Source organism: Olea europaea, chromosome 16, assembly GCF_002742605.1.
Source record: "Olea europaea var. sylvestris chromosome 16, O_europaea_v1, whole genome shotgun sequence".
NCBI classification, from domain to species: Eukaryota; Viridiplantae; Streptophyta; class Magnoliopsida; order Lamiales; family Oleaceae; genus Olea; species Olea europaea.
This window is the reverse complement of record NC_036252.1, coordinates 10,663,859-10,686,436: the sequence shown is the minus strand read 5'-3', so window position 1 is coordinate 10,686,436 and position 22,578 is coordinate 10,663,859. Positions and strand designations below refer to the sequence as shown.

General features: G+C 37.0%; 1 pseudogene; it reads left to right on the top strand.

Moving 5' to 3' along the window:
* The first annotated feature begins 3,818 nt into the window (after positions 1 to 3,818).
* LOC111412070 lies at positions 3,819 to 15,282 on the top strand (annotated as a pseudogene).
* The last annotated feature ends 7,296 nt before the right edge of the window (positions 15,283 to 22,578 follow it).

Here is a 22,578-nt window from a genome sequence, read left to right as displayed (position 1 = left end):
ACAAGGGGACAGGAAAATAGTATGAGTGTAAAGAGTTCGGAAAGTACTGAAGGAATTCGCCTCAGGACATTTACCTTGAGAGGCCATCAAATCATGTGTCACGAAGTGAACGTTTTTCCTTATCAACTGGTGGTATGACCTCTTCTTCGAAAGCAGCTGATAAATAATGTAGATGATGTCGAAGTCATTGGTGGAAAGCTCACACTGAGGAAGAAAACCTTCAAAAACAAACATAACATTTAAGTACCGAACTGAGGAAAAATAAACAACATACAGAGCCACAGAACTCACTAAGTATTGAATACTTTGTAGGGATCGTAAGAGGCACTAGGGGGTCCCCCTCCATCCTGTCCCATCTCCTGGCAGCCCAACACCACGAGCTCTTCCACTCCTTGATAGAGCTCGGCAAATCGAGCACGAATGGAGTGTGGGAACCCCATGAGGTCAAGTAGTACCAGCCCCTGGTCTTATCCCCCCCTCCCCAGCCGCTACCTTAGGGATGTAGAGGGTCTGGAATATAGAATAAGGCATTTGGCTCCAGGAGTTCGGGTTCAGTTGGGTAGGAGGTAGGCCGTATGACCTAAGCACCACACGAAAGAAGGGGTGGATCGGGAGTCTAAGGCCAGCCCTAAAGATCGCATCGCTTATTGCCACACACCCCGGCATAGGGTAGCAGGTCCGCTCGTCAGGTTTTGGTAGGATCAGATCTACGCTATCTGGGATCCTATACTCAGCCCTAAGTCTTTCTAAGTCGGCACCCTTTAGCTTAGAAAGGTAATCCGACGCCTCCCAATGCACAGATGTGTCAGCTGGGCTATCTGGCCTCTTCCATATATTCTCCCCCACAATAATCGCCTCGGCCATCTCAGAGGAGGTCGCCAAAATGGGCTCATCTATCCTCACTAGTTCCAACCCCCTACCTGAACTACCACTACCCTCAGAATCCATTTTCAAAAATGAAAAGTTTCAAATACTTACTAATACTTTTGAAAAATGGATCGTCCCGCTGCCGGAAATGGTCAACAAACATTGTAAGTCACTGGAAACTGGGATTGCTCGCCGAAAAGTGATCCCAGAACATCCAAAAATGCAAAGAATTCGAGAGAGAATGGGGTTTTTGATTTTGTAAAAGTGAAAAGCTCCAAAATCCCTCAAGTCCGCCTTTTATAGAGCGTCCCAGCTGATCTACACCGTTGAATTCAAATGCAATTAATCTAGGCCGTCCGTCGCATCATCAATCTAGGCCATTGAAATAAAATGCCAGATTTGATAAACGCCTAAGATCTAGCTGTGACCTTTACGCTTTTGCGAAACGTGTTACCTCGATCACCATCAGTCGTCTAGAATAAGTGGCCGTAGCAGCCTTTTCTGAGAATGGGCATTACGCCCAACCGTCGCCTTGGAAATACGCGATAGCTGTCTAATCATTTAAAGTCAGAGAGGCCCGCCTCAGATCGAGCTCTTCACACAGCTTTACAAAGTTTAGACGCATCTGATGTGGAGCCCCCTGTGGGTCATCGCCAAGCTTTACAAAGCTTTAGCCTTCTCCCAACGCATCGTCCCCTGTGGGTCAACGCATCGGTGGCAGATGAGCTCTTCACACAACTTTACAAAGTTTAGACGCATCTGATGCGGAGCCCCCCTGTGGGTCATCTTCTCGGAAGCTACGTTCCCTCCTAAATTTTATAAAGCTTTAGCTATCTCCCAATGCGTCGTCCCCTGTGGGTCAACGCACCGGTGGTAGATGAGTTCTTCACACAGCTTTACAAAGTTTAGACGCATCTGATGCGGAGCCCCCCTATGGGTCATCTCCTCAGAAGCTGCATTCCCTCCTAAACTTTACAAAACTTTAGCCATCTCCCAATGCGTCGTCCCCTATAGGTCAATGCACCGGTGACAGATGAGCTCTTCACACAACTTTACAAATTTTAGACGCATCTGATGTGGAGCTCCCTGTGGGTTATTGCTTCGGAAGCTCCATTCCCTCCTAAGCTTTTCAAAGCTTTAGGTCAACACATCGGTGGCAGATGAGCTCTTCACACAGCTTTACAAAGCTTAGACGCATATGATGCGGAGCCCCCCCGTGGGTTGTCGCCTTGGAATCTGCGTTTCCTCCTAAGCTTTACAAAACTTTAGCCATCTCCCAACGTGTCATCCAGTTGGCAGCACATCAGCCTCAGATAAGTTTTCCCCTTACTCAGTAATAAATCTTTAGCGCGTCTGCCTGTGGTCAACGCTTCGGTGAACACAGAAACACAACCCACAAGCCCTCACAAATCGCGGTCCCTATCCCTAGGCGGACGTACCCGATCGGGAAAACAAGTCCACCATGATATAAATATTCATACTTGAACTTGAGGGGACCACTGTTACGCCCCCATCTGAAGCACTTCAAAAATTCTACAACCACGTCGTACGAGGTGTGCGAAATCCATCCGAAGTGGATCCACCATCTATTAACACACTGCAAGACACGGACAATCTACCAAACTGATTGAGGCGCCCTCGCCCCTAAAGCCGAAGCTCTGTTCAAGCCGAAGTTCTCTGCTAGAGGATCCGCCGCCAATTTCAAAAAGAGATTTATGTCAAGATCCTTTCTGCCCCCAAGATTCAATTGATTTGACGTCTCCATGAGCCTAGTTGATCTAACGTATCAACTTTATGTCAACTCAACTCGGAAAAAGTAATTACCCGCCCACTCTATAAACGCGACTGATTGACGCCTATGAGCAGACGCTTCACACCGTCAGATGCATACACATGTCCCACATCCAACGGATCTTCTCACCTATAAATACCCAAGGTTTGACAAGAGGTAGAGGTAATGAAACTCTTACAACATAGCTTTCCTTAACAAGCAAATACATATTCTCCTCCCTTTTTATTTAGCACAATCTTAGTATTGGTCTGACCACTTGAGGCTAACTTGACCGTCGGAGTGTATGTGGTCGCCACCACCTCCGTTGATTCTGGCCGTGTGCATCTAACCGTGCGTTGACTGTGCGCAAGGAGAAATACGTGGAGTAGCTATCAGTTGACCACGTCGAGGGTTCAATTTGCGAGGTCAACAATTATCATCATTGTCAATTTTAGTAATTGTATACATGCATAGTAAAAAATTACTTTAGTTTAACAATTGCTAAAATATTAATTTTTAAACATATAACGATTTTAAACACAAAATTTGATCAACTACTTAGCCGATTCTCTCGATTACGACAAAAATTGACTATCTTAAAATCACAGAAATATTAAAATCAAACCTTACACATGTAATCATCGTAGCTTTTTCCTCTACCAACCATTAATGAAACCCAAAATCAATTTCGATTTGTAGCATGTTCGGTTCATAGTAAGACAGTTTGTTATTTAATGTATAAGGCAATAAAAAATTACAATATTAATACATCAAATAAACTTTCGTGTATATACCACCTAGATCCGACTAATGGTAATCTTTACTATGAATAGTATTACTCTAGGCTCATTTATAAGTAAAAATTATTTCTATTTGATTTTCTATTGTCGAACATAATAGCATGTTATTTCTTAATTTTTTTAGTAGATAAATAAAATTAAAATTAACTGCTTATTAGAAATAAACTTTTTTATAAGCAAGCTCTTTAAGCTTGGCCAAACACGTAGCGGATGTTGTACAAACTACCAACCCTATAATGAATGAGTAATGTTATTTATAATTGTTCACTATAATAGTTGTTCTACGTGACATTGTGATTGATTTAATTTATTTATTGCTTTATACATCAAACCATTAACCACCGTACATATGACATGTTGGAAGATTACGAGAGCAAATAGATAATGTTCCTACTCTGACACGTGTAAACCCCACATTCTCCCCACTCAGAAAAGCCAAAAAAGGGGGAAAAGGGAACTCCATTTTTCTCTTGCCCGCCAACATTTGCAATCAAATCGATAAAGGAAAAAATTCCATAAGGTGAAATTGACTGATCCACTCTGATTGGATTAAACAACGAAGCAACTCAGATAGAGGAAGTAGTAGAGAGACTGAGAGAGGAATAAATGGATGAGAATTTGATAGAACGGTTGGAATCCGCGGTGGTGCGGCTGGAGGCTCTGTCCAGGGGTGGTGGTGCGGTGGATGTCGGCGGAGATGATGCAGTGGAGATGGATCCGTCGATTATCGCGTTCGGCGATCTAATATCGGAGTATGTAGGGAAGGTTACGAGTGCTGGTTAGAAGATAGGAGGAAAGGTTTTAGATGTTTCGAAGATTGTTGAGGAAGCGTTTTCTGTACAGAAGTAGCTGCTCATTAAGATTAAGCGAACTCAGGTTATATTGATTCCTCAATTTTTGCATTCTATTGCTGAGTGAGTCGTATTTTGCAGCTACATAAGTCGATTTCTTGCCATAAATGTGATATCACACTATCAGCTTCTAGGAAATAAAACTTTTAGAATCTGCCCACATTTCTATCTTTTTTCTATTATCAAACTTTATTATCTTAGACCAAGCCGGTTAGATGATTTAAACTGATACGAGATTGCCGAAGATTCATTTATATTTCTCTCTGAAGTTGTGGAGAGTATAGTGCCCTTAGTAATGTTGCATGTTGTGAGGATGTTTCTATTTTTTTTTTTAATTATTTTTTTTTTTACATCTTGTTATCATTGTGATGATCTAAGAGCAATTGTGTTAGTGGCTAGGAAAATTGAAAGCAGTGAAAGCTCGATGCTTTTCTGTATGAGATACTACATGTAAAGCTTGTGTTTAACATTTTAAATGGTGAACTGGGTTATTTACTATATTAACCTTTTTAATTATCTTTGCTTCATCCTCTTCCATGACACTGTGATGCTCAATCTACATTTGTCAACTCTGCAGAAACCAGACATGGCAGGGCTAGTTGAATTTCTTAGACCATTGAATGAGCTGATTGGAAAAGCTAATGCATTAACAGAAGGAAAGCTACCTGATTTTTTCTACCACTTGAAGTCAGCTTCCGACAGTCTGACTGCTCTGGCATGGATTGCATATATAGGAAAAGATTGCAGTGCGACAAATCTCCTCAGTACCGTAGCTCATTTTTGCTAGATGGATACTTAACACGCTGTTGCATTGTAGGTATGAGCATGCCTATTGCTCATACCTATTGCACATGTGGAAGAGAGTTGGAAAATGGCTGAATTTTACAACAACAAGGTTGATTTTATTCCTCTCACATCACCCCAACATCCTCCCCTGGAAAAAAAGAAGGGGTGGGGGGTTAGGGAATACAACTTTCCATAGCTTGCATCCATTGTTTGAACTCCCTCCTGCTATTTATTAATTTTTTTTGGAACTCCGTCCTGTTATAATTACCTGTCGACTAACGTACGTTTTGGTTGTAATGGTGTACTTCTCATGCTTGGTGTTTAGGAAAAATAGACATTTGGTGGCTTGAGATTTGGGAATACAAAATAATAGTAGTGGTAGTTTAAAAGTAGGCAATCGTGGGACAAGAACTTGGACATTATTGATATATGACTTTGGAGATTTCCCTTGGAGCAAAATTTTGGGGTAGGGCTGGACCAAAATTTTAGGTTTTCAAAAGGATTGTGTGGGGTTCCCCTAAAAATCCCTTGGAATTCTTATTTCAGGGATTTTATTTTATCCTATTCAATAAATGGGATGTAGGTGTATGAGATAGGATTTGTTTCTGGGAGGAAAGTTGGATTGTTTCTTCTTCCCTTGCTTTCTTGTTACTAGACTATATATTCTTGCTTTTCTGTCAGTTTCACTGTCTGAAAATGGCGCAGTGGTTATCTATTGATGCATATGATAGACAAATTTGACATGAAGTTGGTACAATTTTTTTTTCCCACATTATTTTGACTTTTTTATGCAAAATTTTTAATTATTGAGAGTTTTCCTGATTTTACATTCAAATTCACAAAATGGAGCCTGTAAAATGGCGCCGGAGGTCTCAAACTCATCCGGAATTAGAGAATAAAAAAGAATGACTTTCTCAAGAGGAATGCATCACCGAAACAGCCTTTTGTGTCCTTGACGTTCCTCACCATTCAGAAATTGGAAAAAGAAAAATAAAAATAAAAATACAGGACACGGGGCTGAGGAGTATTTTATTTTTTAAAAGAAATAGTATATTGAGTGAATACTTGAACAGAGACACTCCAATCTAGGAGGAGTAAACTTGCTTCACAGGAGCTAAGTTATTAGCATTACTGTTGATTCAAGACATTCAAGGGAATTCTTTTTTCTTCAATTATTTGCGGTTAAAAAGATATGTTGTGTTCTTGACTTCCTTTATGTTTTCTTGATATTTTAAGATTCCTTGTCCTCTATATATATATAGAGAGAGAGAGAGAATTTGATGGTGGTTTTCTTCTATTCATTCGATTAGGTGCAGTAAATTGGGGGTTAAAATAGGGTAGTGGTGCATTTAATCTGTCATTGCCTTTATATCACTGGCCTCTAGCCAGCCCCTGCCGGTCATGAGCAATTGTGCTCATGTACTTTCCTAATTTATGGTGCATTTTTGAGTCATAGGCCCGTAATGAAAATATATACATCCATTTGATGACTCTGCATTTCCACCTTTTTATATGTTTTAGTGTTATCATATTTATGTTTTGGAACAATTTTTCAGTTTTTAGTTTCTGAAATTTTATATTCATTATATCTAGATTCTTGTGGAGTACAGAAACAAAGATGCTGATCACGTTGAGTGGGCAAAGGCTTTAAAGGAGCTTTATGTACCAGGCTTGAGGGATTATGTGAAGAGTCACTATCCATTGGGCCCTGTATGGAGTGCTGCTGGAAAAAAAACAGCATCTGCTCCACCAAAAATTTTTAAGACAGGTGGTCCTGCACCTCCACCTGCTACACTACTCAGTTCTGAAATTCCTCAGCCTTCATCATCACGTCCCAAAGTAGGGATGGCTGCTGTTTTTCAGGAAATTAACTCTGCGAAGTCGGTAAAATCCGGTAATTTTGTATTCTGATTCCCCCTTCAAGCAATCCCAGATTATATAGGTTTTTGTTTTATTTATTTCTTATTTTCTCTATAGGATTGAGGAACGTCATTGATGATATGAAGGCAAAGAACCGTGTGGACAAGACAGGCATTGTCAATGCTGGTGCCAAAGAAGGCCGCTTTAGTTCACCTTCTTTTTCAAAGGTAGGGCCACCAAAGTTGGAGCTTCAAATGGGTCGTAAGTGAGTAGAAGTTAGCCTTACAGATAGGTACATGATGTTAGGTCTGGAATCGATAATATAGTGTTATATGCTTGCAGATGGATGGTTGAGAATCAAATTGGAAAGAAGAATTTGGTAGTTGATGATTGTGATGCAAAACAGTCCGTGTATGTTTTTGGTTGCAAAGATTCTGTTCTACATATCCAAGGTATTCTGTTATTTTGTATTTTAGTTTTTTCCCTTCAAATTTAAAATGTCAGCCACAAATCAGTAACTTTTTGAGTGAGACTTCAATTACATAAGTTGGAATGGAAAGATTATTTTCTACAGTATAATATTCTGGTTTAGTTAGGAAATAATATAGTTTAGGATTCTTATTATGGTCTTGTTTGATCTACATTATTTAGAAAAAATACATTCTTAAACAGTGATTTGACATCATTTTAACCACACATTCTTCAATAAAATACTAGTACACGCAAATTCAAAATTTTTCCTTATTTTTTAACCATACATTTCTCATCAATGCACTATTCAAAAATGTATTTTTCCAAAATAATATGGCTCAAACAAGGGCTATATCATTTCCTTTTAAGAGATAGAACTATTCTCAGGACTATAGATTTAACATTCAACCATAAATTCTTAGTTGGTTTAGAGATTTGGGTGTTGAATTGTCTGGTGAACCTAAATCTTCGGTGACCCTCTACCTCTAAACAGCGATGGTGAACCTCTACCTCAAAATTGCTCATACAAACCTCTACCTGTAATTGCGTCGGCGACCCTCTAACTTGCACATCAGTCCTTGATGTTTCAAATTTGTGCAAGTTGGTCCTTAATTTTTCAAAATCATACATATTAGGTCCTTAAGTTTCAGATCTGTGGAATTTGGTCTCTGAACTTTTAGATTGGAGCAAGTTAGCCCCTTCTGGTACCCTCTAGGATTGTGTGACCGCTTCTATTTTTATTACTATTGTCAAATACCCTTTGACGACATTTCTCAGAACTAAGCAACTTTTGATCTTGGTTGACCCAGCCTGCTGGTAAGCCACAGATTGAGGATCTTCTTCGGTTGATGTTCTTCTGTTCTTCTATTTTGATGCTTTCAATATGTCTGATAAAATTGATGAGTTCTGACGACAAAAATAATTCTTCTCTAACTACACTGACACTGCATCTGTTCATATTAAATTGGATGGAGCTAGTTACCGCATGATCTAAAATTCTAGAGATGTATATTGCGGATGGAAGAAAAAGGGCTATATCATGAGACGAAAGGTTTTGTATAGCCAGAAAATGATTTGAGCAATGATGAATGTGAGGCTGAAGACACTTTAGTGAAGTCTTGGCTCATAAATTCAATGACTAACAACCTGATATCATAGTTTGTTCAACGTAGCAAGTCTAAAGAAGTTTGGGATGCAGTAAAAATGAGCTATCTTGATGTTTTTAACTCTTCACAGGTATATGAACTTGTGAAGAAGTTGTTCCAATTGCATAAAGATGCTGAATATTACAATGAACTTAACTTCATGTTTATAGAACTTGATCATCGAAGGCGTAATGATATGACTTGTGCAGCTGATAATGAGAAGCAGAGAAAGCATATCGTTGAGGATTAGGTATATATGCTTCTTGCATGTCTTGACCACACCTTGGATCATGTTAGTAGTCATGTTTTGGCTTCCCTTCATCTCACAAGTTTGGAAGAGACATATTAGTACGTGGTGAAGTGCAAAGAAAAGTTACTATGGGTACTGAGTCATCTTTGAGGTTTCAGCTTTGGCTAACCGGAAGAATAACTCATGGCTAGCTACTTCAGTCCGTTCAACTGGGCACTGCACCCATTGCCATAGCGCTACTCAGACAAATGATGATGTTTGCTGTAAAATACATAGTTATCTTGAGTAGTTCAAAAATAAGAAAGCTGAAAAGAAGAATAAGAAAAAAAAATTGCTCAGGTTGCTACTGCTGGTCCACTAACGTCACTTCATCTTCTGCTGCTCAATAATCTCAAATTACTTCTCATGCAGGACAATCTAATAAAATTATGATTGGAACCAGTAGTGAGAGGTATATACTATTTGAAATTGCAATTAAAGTCCGGCCAGCCGTTTTCAAGTTGTGGGCCATTCTACATTCTACACATCACCGTCCTAGTTAGGCATGTTTGATATCGACGCATCAACTTGTGGAGGGAGTTGGAATGGAAGGATTAGTTTCTATAGTTAGGAAATGGTGTTCTAGTTTAGTTAGGAAATAATATAGTTTAGTCTTCTTATTATATCCATTCGTTTTAGAGATTGAACTATTCTTCTACATATTGTATTTATTGTAGTGAGTATTTAACATTTTAGGTAATCTTACGATCCACATAATATTGTGCAGGTAAGGTGAACAACATTACAGTAGACAAGTGCACCAAGATGGGAGTGGTGTTTATGGTTAGTGAGCAAATTGTCATTTCAGGCAGTGCAGATTTTTTATTTTTATTTTTTAATATAAATGCCATAAATAATTTCTGTTCATGTGTTTTTTTGTTTAAATTTGGTACAAGGATGTTGTGGCAGCTTGTGAGATTGTCAATTGCAGCAGTGTCGAGGTGCAATGCCAGCTAATTCTCTTGTTATTCACATGGTGCTTGTCTCACATCTTTTCCCTTTTCTTCAGTTTTTATGGGAAGGGAAGTTGATGAGGATATCGGACGACGTTTACTTATTTTATTTAAGCTTTATTTATTTTCTTGGACTGTTATTTAAATTTGGACTTGTATGGGCTTGGGCTCAAACTCGTTAGGGTTGCTTTACTATTTAAACCTATTTTGCATTGTAATTTTCAGTTGATGATGGATGAATAATTATTTTGGTGACTTATGGCGCATCCCTCCCCTTCTTCTATTGAATTTTTCTTCTATCCCCTCCCTTAATTCCCCATTCTTTCTGAATTTTTCTTCTATTTCTATTTATCATCCTTTTGGTGCTGTATTAAATTTGGTATCAGAGCCTAAACTTGGGTAATCTCTCATCTCCAATCCAAAAATCTCTTTCTATTTCTTTCCTAAGAACTTGTGGAACAACACAAACAAATAAACTTTTAGCATGAGCAGCCAAGTTATTATTTTTCCAACTTCTTCATAGTTGTTCCAAAAAAATAAAAAATAAAAAAAAAAATCTGTTCACGTACTGTTCACAGGCGGAAATTTCAGTTTAGGTTTTTTCTGCAATTTCAGTTCACATCCTAGCCAAAAAAAAAAAAAAAAAAAGGGGTTTATTTTTTTGGGTTTTAATTGAAATTGCCAACCCAAAAAAAAAAAAAAAAAAAAAAAAAATCGTGTTACTGTTCATGGGTACTATTCACACTGGAAAATTCAATTTTTTTTGGTATTATCAGCTTCAAAAAAAAAAAGTTACTGTTCACACCAAAAAAAAGAAAAAATTCTCATTTTTTTCCTCTTGTTGCTGCTCATAAATAAAAAAAAAATAATTGTAGTGTTGTTCCACAAATCCCAAACCCTAGCATTCAAGCCTACTTAGCCCTTCAACTCATATATTCCATCTCTATAACCTACTCCGTTCATTTTTTTATCAAAACATTTGGGCCATAAGCTAGTGGCCCAAATTACTCCCATAACCCACTAAACGCACAGCCCATCTCTCATCATCTATTCAGCCAATCCACTTGCTTTTCAGCCCAATAAACACTAAATCCAACCCACTTATCACATATTATCACAATCGACCCAACACCATTCAACCCATGATCAGTCCCAAAAATCCAACTAAACCCGATTATAACCAATCTATTAAAATCAAATACCCCACAGTTTCACCCGATTTCTCTCTCATAACCACTCTCTTGCCGCTGCCGCCTCTAATCACCATCACGCCACCACTTCATTATCTATTGTACCCAGGCATCCAGAGTACTACCGCTTCATCGCCATAGGCCACCACCACCTACCCAAGATCATACACTTCCATCACAATTACCACACTCATATATTTTCTCGTCCATCTCAACAATCTAAAAGCCACAGTCACTACACACAGTTTTACGTCCACACCAGAACCAGCACAAGTTACAGTCTACAGGGGCTAAAACCATTGGATACGAAGGGAAGAACAGAAGCATAGTTTTGGCTTATAAGTCGACAATTCAGATCAAGCGACATACAAATAATCAAAACTAAACAACAGAGAGTCCTTGATCTCTATTTAGTATTGGTTTATACTACTGCTTCATTTTTAAAATTGCATCAATTAAAATCTTGTGCTGCTGTTATTGTGATAATTTTAGCCTTAAACCTCACTTGATCAAAACCATTAATCGAATTGACACCAGTGACCGAATTGACTTCCATTGTTCCCCACTTAAATTGATTGGAGAATTTGACTAGTGTTGACCCTTACTTTGTCATTTTACATGTACTAGCAGTATTAGCTTGTTTAGGATTTAATTAATCCCAATATTGACTAGTGTTGACCCTTGCTTTGCCATTTTACATGTACTAGCAGTATTAGCTTGTTTTGGATTTAATCAATCCCAATATTTAAAATTAAATTAAAAAAAAATGGTACAAGTTATTTTCCATTGCTTGCACGTATTGTTCACTGATCTCATCATAGCACGTCATTTAGCTGGTATTACATTGCATGTAGTTACATAGTGGTCGTCTTGTCATCTCTATTTCCAATACATTGACCATGGATCCATCCCAATTTGATGCACTCATTAGACAATTAGTGCAACTTGCCACTAGCCTATCGACTGTCCAATCAGATATAACTGCTACTCGTGAGGAGAGAAAGAACCTAGCTGCTAAGTTGAGCAATTTTAAGCGAACCCCTCGTTTAACTGACACTAATTCTGAAGCTTCTCATAATAGACAATATCATCGTGGACAAAGTGATCAAAAATATTTTCGACGCGATCGTAGGAATAGGGATCAGATTCGTAAGCGAGAACGAGATAATTTTGAAATTCTTACTCAATGGAATGCCCTTAAACAAGGAAATCAATTAGTGACTGAGTATATCGCGCAATTTGAGGAATTTCAAACCAAATGTCATTTAATTGAAGATGAAAGCATGACTTTGAGTAGGTTTAGCCAAGGTTTGAGAGATGATCTTAAGCGCGAGCTTTTCCTTCGAGGTGTCACTACTCTTGATCACGCTTACTCTTTAGCTCGAGATTATGAGTTAATTATTAGTACTCCATATGAAAAGCGTGATCATCGTCGTTCACCCATCTTATTAGCGTCGCCTCATCATAAGTCTATCATAAAACCTTCTCCGTCTAATGTTCCTCCTATTTGGAAAAATAATTGTAAAGGTCGTGATAGTCCAAGATCTTCTTCTTCATGTAGAAAGCCTAATGGCAATCATCTTTCGGTTTGATTGGCTCCACTTCCTCCTGTTAAGTCCCTTCTAGAACTTCCCCCGTTTAATGTTTCTCCAATTTTGGAAAATAAGGGTATAATTTGTGAAACTCTAAAGACTTCTCACTTGCTATGCATCAGGTGTAAGGATTTTGGCCACATCTCTTCCAAATGTCCTAATCAAGCTTTAGTCATAGAAGAACGAAAGAATGCAATAGACGAGTCGTTAGAAGATCTAGCATATGGCCCTAAACTTGAAGATTTTGATGATTATAGTGAGGACACTTCCCTAAGTGGAACTTTAGAAACTACACCCCTTGTTTCCGACAACTCTCGATCACATGTTATATGTCATACCCTTACCCAACTCAAAGAGAGTGATGATTTCACTAGTCACCCTTGGAGAATCCAGTCGTTTGTTGTTAGCACTAAATCGAAATTCTCCACTACTGACCAACCTCAAACTGATGGTCAAATCGAAATTACTAACCGAAGTCTTGGCAATTTATTACAGTCTCTAGTACAGAAAAATCTTGAGAATTGGGACTCGATCCCCCCAACTGTTCACATCGCATATAACAATTCTATGAATCGGTCTCTAGGTCTAAATCCATTTGAAATTGTTCATAGTTATAAGTCTAGGCGACCGTTAGAACTTATTCCCATGTTCCCGCATGCTAGTGTGTTGTTGTCAGCTGAAGTATTTGTATATCATCTTCATGACTTGCATATTGAGACAATAAACAACATGACGCAAGTAATGCATTATATAAATTTCAAGCTGGTTCGCACAAACAATATTTTGAATTTAATATTGGGGATTATGTCATATTGTAAGCTTGTAGTGCTGGTCCTTTAAAAATTTTAAAGCATGTTGGTTCAAATGCACATGTCATTGCCCTTTCATCACATTTTAGCCACCACTCTGCTTTAAATATTGAGGATTTCATTACTTACAAATACCGCATTACTTCCTTTGATTATCCATTTCTACCTAACTTTGTGGACCCCAATTTGACTATATTGATATTTTTACTTTAATATCATCTATCACAGCACACAGATAAAATTGATGTTATTTTAGATGAACGTGTTGTATTGACCAATGATGGCAAAATTCAGTACTTCCTTGTTTGTTGGGTAAATCGACGTACTTCTTATACTCCTCATTATGTACAATCATGTGAAAATGTTGAAGATGAGGTGCATGAGTATTGGTTATTTGAAATCCAGTATCGGTACTTGGTTAGAAGGAAAGATCGACCCCTTTGGTCAGATCATATTCTTGGGAATAAGCTACAGTTTTCAGTACTATCAATTATAGAATTTCTTTACTTGGTTCGTCAGAAAGATCGTCCCTCGTGGCTTGACTTGAAGTATTTGGAGTATCAGATTGACTGCAGCCTATACTATCTATCAACTCGATAGGGTCGAGTTTTTCTCCCACCCCGGGAGAGTTGATAAGGACATCGGACGACGTTTACTTATTTTATTTAAGTTTTATTTATTTTCTTGGACTATTATTTAAATTTGGACTTGTATGGGTTCGGGCCCAAGCTCGTTAGGGTTGCTTTACTATTTAAATCTATTTTGCATTGTAATTTTCAGTTGATGATGGATGAATAATTATTTTGGTGGCTTATGGCGCATCCCTCCCCTTCTTCTATTGAATTCTTTTTCTATCCCCTCCCTTAATTCCCCATTCTTTCTAAATCTTTCTTCTATTTCTATTTATCATCCTTTTGGTGCTGCATCAGAAGTGGTAACCATAGCCCCTCTGCGTTGGGCCAAAGGGAGATGTTCCATTATATTTCAGTTATAAAATTATTTCAAACTGAAGAAATTAGTTAGTAACAACAATAGAATATATATGCGCTGAATGTTGAGAGTCAGAAATCAACTGACAGAAGTATCATTGCTTATTATCATGTAGGAAGTGTTGTTGAGATCTCTCTAACCATAATATCTTTGCATTTCCTCGTGAATTTTTTTCTGAACCTAAGATGATTTTTGGGGGTTGTCAAGTGATACATAGCCCCTGTTTCTTTCCAATTGTTTGAAGACAAAAATACATTTTTGGACCTTTTTTCTGCCAGCACTTGGGACCCGTGTGAGAGAAAAAGTCAAAAATCACGGCTTACAATGTCGTAACGGTCCGAAAATGCATTGAAATTGGGCAAAAAATTGGAAACAAACGGGCATAGTGCGACACTATTAAAAGATGCCTAGGCTAGAAGGTTGTAGGTGGAAACCCTAGCGAATCGTAAGAGTGAAAATCCAATTAGAGTTTAACACTCCAACATTTTAGGGTTTTTTTTTTTTTTTTTAAATGCACGTTGACCTTTTCAGGGATCGGCTCCTACCATTTCAGTGGACAATACAGCAGGTTGCCAATTGTACCTGAGCAAAGATTCTTTGGCGGCTTCTAAAACTACAGCTAAGTCAAGTGAAGTCAACGTGTTGGTACCTGGTTCTGGGTCTGAAAGTGACTGGGTACGTTTCAGTCGGAGTTTCAACAGTGCTCTAAATTTTCTTATGATACAATCAAACCTTAAAACAACATATCTGCTCATGTATTTCTAACTTCAACTGATATATTTTTTTCCTGTCATTTTCAAATTTTACTGAGAATTAGTAATTGTTTTTCCCTATCTAGAATGTATTTCACAGTTGAGTATATTATTATAGATTAGAGGATGAGATCCTTGAAAGGGAAACGCACACGAACTGAACTGGTTGCTATAAATTATTTCTGTCAAACTTTTATTTCAAAATGAGTCGTTTCAACTTTCTGACGTGATTTTATTATTATTATTATTATTATTATTATTATTATTTTTTTTTTTTTTTTTTGGCAGGCGGAGCATTATTTTTGAGGTATCACGTAACTTTTTGTGTTTTTTCTTGACCATGGTCGAGAAATGCTCTTGTTTAAATAATTTACTCTCTTTATCATTTTAGATTATTTTACTCATCCGTGGTGATGAAACTTAACCCGTGTGCTGATAGGTGATGTTTTTGGTTATACCAAATTATTAAGCAACACGTTCCGATCGACTGCAATGAGGAAATTGGCTGCCTCACCATCGTGCAACCTGCAAGCGTGGCCCATCAAGCTTTGATAAGTGCTGGCTGCCCGTCGCTTGCAGTGAAATATGGCATTGGTCGAGCCTGACTAGTTGGTCAATCTTGACAGGCTGATCGTCTTTAGGCTTAGTGGGTGGTGTATCTAGCCGCCTGTTGGGGATTAGACTAGGACCGTTATTTCTTCTATCCTTTCTGTCTTTATCGGTCGATGGGCAGTTGTTGCGGACGCCCGCTAAACATAATGACTAGGTGGTTTGAAGCCGTTCGGTTTAATTGATCCATTGGAAAGACACCTACATAACGTAAGCTATGGCAAAGGTAGGCTTTGGTCAAACTTGGTCTGACCTATTTAAGATATTTCTCGCACTAGTCATAATTGATGTGTGGGGCCTTTTCATTGAATACTTTAATAATAATTTGTATTCTTAAACTATCAAATTTTGTTAAAAATCTGAGTTCAATGACCTTCACGCAGGTGCTAAAGCTTTTTTAAATATAAATGATGTTTCGATTAGGCGAAGAAAGGAAGTTGTTTGATTGAAATTTGCATATACCAAACAAGATATTTGGAAGGTTGTCCAGGTGAATGCTATTAACTTTTAATTGTTCTTTGACTGAAGTTAGTATTTACTAAACAATATATTGTTTGTTGAGATAAAAAGATAGCAAAAGGAGAAAGCATTTCCGCAATTAAATAAAGTGACCAACTCGCTTTCTTTGCTATTACTTTAACAAACAATAATTGAATCAATTGTATTAAGCTCATGTTTATTATCGATTTTCTCTCATTATTTTTTCTACAGTATTCATTTTTAACTACACATTCTTCATTAAAATAATATTATACGTAAATAAAAAAAATTTCCTTCTTTTTTAATCACACATTTCAACATTAATCACTATTTTATAATACATTCTTCCCAAATAATGGATGACAAACACACCCTAAGTATTTTCTATTGTTTGTGTTTATGATGATTTATTACAATGTTTTATAAAGCATAATGCTTAATGTTGAGTGAAGTCCAAGCTTTAGTCGATGCATGCATAGACGAGACTTAAGTGTAAAAGTGGCATGAATTTTGTTTTCTTATTTTAATATTATTTTAAATTTTTAATCAATTTAAAAATAATTTAATAATACATACAAATTATAGTACCAAATACAGGTTTAAAACTTAACAAAATAAATAGGTTTTCTAACAATAAACAAGATATATTATAATAGTCCTTATTGAAATATTTGAAGAGTTTTTAATTTTTATTAATTAGTAAAAGATAGAAAAATGTTCAATTAACTTAATGAAATATAAATAACTATATATACAATAGTACAATATACTGAAATCAAATCAAAGGTATAATATGCTGTAGCCAAAATAAATGTATGATGTACTACAATCAAACTAAAAGAATTATTATTCCATGTTGAAAATTTACAACAATATCCTTGGAGATGACTTCTATAAATTAGTGGATTAAGTGGGTAAGTAACTTCTTCGACCTTTTAATCTATTTATTAGCTCAAAAGTTAAAAATTTTATAATTATTACTTTTTGGGTTTTTCAATCCAATTGACTTAAAAGTTGATAACTTCATATATTTGCGAGCCTAGACGCACCTTAAAGCTGTCAATGGAGGTGTTGACTACTAAATTAGCGCATAGATCCTAGGTGTGGCATTTTTGTCATGCCTCGCGCCGTCAAGGCGCACCATTTAGAACATTAATTTATTGGAATGCCAAATTTATTCTCGTGTTTCCAAAAATTGATAAAGCACCTTAAGTGCTTATGCTCGTCCTTTGATTATCACTTTCCACTACCCTTTTTATTTTCCTACACTCAATTGAAAAATTAACAAGATTTTTCTATATAATCTGATATTCTAAAATATCCTCATTTTTCACCTTACGCCCTTACCACCACCCAATTCCACATCCTCCCACCTCTGGAGATAGGTGCTGCGTTCGGGATTATGGATGGTAAGGATTGGGGGGATTAGGTGGAGGCATGGTCGGAGGTGTAGAAGTTGAAATTTTTTAATATTTATTGAAGGATAAAAGCAATATGTTTTAAGAAAATAAATTTGGCTTTGATGAATTTTTAGTTTACAAGCTTACAGACAATTTTTCCCATGTACTATAAGTGGGGGAACTACAAATATATACATGGAAAAAGAATGTATTCGTCAAAATTGAAAGTGCATATATCGTGATAAGTTGTAAGAGTGGGTATGATTCTCGTTGATCCCACGAGGTTTGTGTTATTAATTATTGATCTAAATTGATCCCTACTCTTATTTCTAGCAACCTACTCATTGGTTTAGTGACTTTAAGTAAAAACTATGCAAAGGAATTAAAAAAAGGTTAGTTGGAATCAATAAAAGGAGGTGTTAGATTCACATCTCGAGTTATGACATTATTTCATTTTGCAGTGACAATGAGTTCATCTTAAGTATTTGACACTTTCTCTTGAATAGAATCAAAGCTACTTAAATCATGACATATCCAAGTGTATTAAATCTTAATGATTTCACACGCGCTTGCACAAATTATTGAAATATATCTCTATCTCCGACCTATATTCTTGATTTTATAGCTAGTACTAAATTGGTATTCTACCCCTAATGAATTCAATAAAAGCAATGATAAAAAAATCAAGATGAAATCATAACTAGAGTCAAAGCTTGAAAATTGACGTTAAATCATTAAAACTATGATACATCATTTGTCCTAACCATGTAATTTAGTCACTCATGTTCATCGAATACTGACACATAAAGTTTAAGAAGAATATCACCCGGATCAAGAATAAAAGCCAAAGAAGGATTAAGGTTGAATCTTCAAGCTCTTCTCCGTCGTCTTCCTCCATGCCTTTGAAACCTAAGTTGGAGAATCTGTAGTAGTTTGTATGCGTTTTAAAGTATTCTCCCAACCTCTTCTAATGTCAAATTGTCAGAGAATGTATAAAATAGGATTTCAGGTCTTAAAACTTGTGCAAAAATACGCCCAATGTCCTGGCTAGATTCTGAATTCGCGGCCAGAGAAGATGCATTGTAGCCAGAAACTAGAAGCAGTGCCCACAACACTTTCTGGATGGTTTCGTGACTGTGGAGGTAGGAGTTTGTAACCACGAGTACTCTACTCTGCGTGGTGTTTTCTTGCAGCCCGAAATAAAACGAGCATAGGTAGAAATTTCCAAATTACTATTTGTAAATTATGTTGAACTCCGAACTTGATAAGCTTTCAAATGATATAATATATGCCAGGCAGAAATCTACGCATCTTCTTTTGTTATCTAAAATGTCTACTTCTTCTGGAGTTCAATGTTATGTTTCGTCTCTTTCTTTATCATTCTATATTCTAAGATCTATTTGTTCCTTTGACATAAAAATATGTCGAAAATCCAAAGATACTAGAGAAAGTCTGGAATAATTATTTTTAAAGTTTGACCCAAATTCTATTGGGCATTGGTGAATTGGTTAAGGGGTCTTGAAGAGGTCAAGATCTGGATCAATGAGTGATTTTTAGCACACTGGCGCTAGCTAGTGCTGCTCGAGCGCCATGATGCAAAAAGTTATTGAAACTAGGCGCCTAAGAGTGGCCCATGCAGAGCCTGAATGCCGCGTCTGCTGCGAGCTAACTGCTCACTTGGCCGCTCGAGCTCCCTTCCCGTGAGGCCTCCGCTCGAGCGGCATGTCATCCAACCCAAATTTGTTTTCTTTGTTCCACAAATTTTTTGATAGGATTAATATTAGGGTTTGACATGTATCCCGAATATAGTTGGCTTTTCATTACGAGTTAGATAAAGTTGTAAACATATAATTATTGTATTATTTCTCTATATTTTAGTGAATTCTCTTCATCTGCCATTTTATTGTGTTATTGCGCATTTGTGATCGTTCGCTTTATATTTTTTCATATACTTCACCATTCTGTAACAATTTTATTTAATAAATAGAGCTTAGAATCGGAATAATAAGATCGATTTAACCGGTATGATTATGGAGATAACAAACATTTGGAAATAGGCATAACCGGAACTACTTTTTACAAGGCTCCTTCCCGGGCACAAGCTACATTTTTCTTCTCTATTTAGGGGGATGGCCGGATGGGGTGCTTGTCAATCAACGAAGGAAAGCGAAAAAATATCATGATCAGATTTAAATTAAGTAATGAAGAAATAATCGAAACTCAGTCTTTATTATGAATTCGTCATGAATACATTGGCAAATGAAATAATAGCTGCCAAAAATTATTGTTTAGTCTTGTGTTAACTAACTACCACTACAACAACATACATCTCTTCTAATTATTTAGCTGCCAAAAAGTTCGTTTTCGTTTTCAGTGACTTCCTGCTTAACCTACACAAGAAGAAGAGATCGTAAACATGTCTTTCTGAAGAAATACTTGAAGCAATGTATGTAACATAACAATCACAGAAGACGAAAGGTCAACGAATTAAAATATCGAAATTTTCGTACAGGAAGCACTTACTTGGATTCCTTCTTAGATTCATTGCATAAGCAGCATGTGATTTCACAGTGTTTGGTTCAAAACAGGGCCCCCTTCCCCTTGGCTGAATTGGGCCACAAGCATAGGCTATATTTCCCTGCAACTGGAGTGTTGGGGTTCCAGGCTTGTGCACACACCAATTTCCTGTTGGATTTTACTGGTATTCCAGGAGATTACGGGTTTGTTGGAGTAGGAAACCTCGGAGTCTAAGCAGAATATGCAAGAGTAAAGGTGTTATCCATCAAAGTTTAGTTTGAGGAATCCAAATTAGATCGATTGATGGACGGATAAATTGCCTCATCCGTAAGTTGTTTAAGAGCCCAAAATCATAAGTTGCGGAACCATCAAGCTTGAAAAGCCCAAAGGATCCACGATTCTGATCCTCATCATAGAGTGCATAATTATTAATTCAAGACTTAAACTGTGCAACAAATATAATAAGAGAACTTTACAGAAAACTCTAAAATCATTGCATCTAGTTTCGATCTTTCATAGGCTCAAACCATAAACCTCTAAGGAACATCATAGAGGCACCGAACTCAACCATAGACCCTCACAATCCCAACTCCAGAGTCACTACAATGGAACACGAAATGGACAGACCACTTCACAGCAGTTTACTCACACAGAGTACTTAGACAAGGACTCGATTATCACAAAGATAATCACCAGATAATCTCACAAAGAGAAGATGAAAAATCACAGAGACGGAAAGCCCTTGAAGGTTTCAAAAAGAGACGACTCACATAAAGAGAAGAAAAATAACGATTCAATCTCGAGGTCAAAACAAAGGGTCACATTTATAGTTAAAACCATTAACCATTGATCAGTGGGTTAATCCAATGGCTCCAGAGCGACTATGAATGGATTGAATTATTGAGCTTGGTCAAGTGGGTCATCTCATTTCATATTGGGCCTTTTTTATCATCACAACCTATGATGGACTGGACCTTGGCATCACAGCCCAACAGATCTCCATCTTGATGTCAGTGGTCATACAAGAAGCCTAATAAATGTAAAAAAACACAATTTATATCTTTATTCCCAAGAATGCAGCTTCCCAGTATTTCCACAAGCATCAGATTCAGCACCTGTACAGAACCAAAAATTTAATCAGCATCAATGTTTAAAATTTGTAAACAGGACTTAAACTTTTTAAGGAATTGCGTAAGGGGCTGTACCATTTCATCCTTCCCTGCATTCCATCCGATGGAATGGAGTTCGGGGAAGCTCTTAGCTGCTCTCTTATTTAATTGTTCATTCAATGAGCATTCTCAATATTATGCCTTGAAGAGGACTCGTTCGAAATGATGTGGTAGAAAGCAACGTGTGACTAGAAGGATAGATCCATTGTGGTAACATAGGAGACATCTCTATTTTTCCCCTGGAGAATCTTTAGAATTCCCACTACTTAGTTTTTAGTTTGCCTCTGACCATTAAATGAAATGTGAATATCCCAAAGAGGTATTACCTTGTTCCCTAAATCAACTGGATTAAACTGAGTTGCAATTTTCTCAAGTAACACACTTTCTTTAGAAATAACATCTATAATAAATTACAACTTAACATCAATATGTTTGGTTCTTTTATGAAAAACAAGGTTTTTACAGAGGTAAATTGCACTTTGGCTGTCTGAATATAAAACAATAGGGTTCCTTAATTCATTTATTTCAGATAACAATCCCTTAAGCCATAAGACTTCTTTTATTGTTTCAGTAGCAGCAACATACTCAGCTTCAATAGTAGACAAAACAACAATAGGTTGAAGTTGTGATTTCCAACTAATACATGTATTACACAAAGTAAACATATAAGCAGTAGTAGATTTCCTATTGTCTCTTTCTCCAGCAAAATCTGAATCTACGAAACCCTTAAGTAAAGCACCTTCATTACAGGTACTAAAAGTCAAACCAATATGTGAAAATCCTTTCAAATATCTCAACAGCCATTTTAGAGCAACCGAATGTTCATGTCCTGGATTGGCCATAAATCTACTAAGTGTGCTAATGGAATGAGCTACATCGGGCCTAGTACAAACCATGGTGTACATGACAGATCCTATTGCATTAGCATAGGGTATTTTTTCCATTTGTCTAATGTCATATTCTTCTATAGGACATTGCTCTTTAATAAGTTTAAAATGGCTGGCCAATGGAAGTGAAACTATTTAGAGTTATGCATGGCAAACTTAGTTAATATTTTTTCCACATATGCAGTTTGCTTCAAGTTCAGTAACCTATGGTGCCTTTTCCTAGTGATTTCCATCCTTAAAATTCTCTTTGCATGTCCTAAATCTTTCATTTCAAATTCAGCACTTAAAGACCTTTTTGTTTGATTAACAACATACATATTCTGACCAATCAGCAACATATTATCCACATAAAGAAGTATAAAGCAACAATAACATTTTCATCATTTCTTT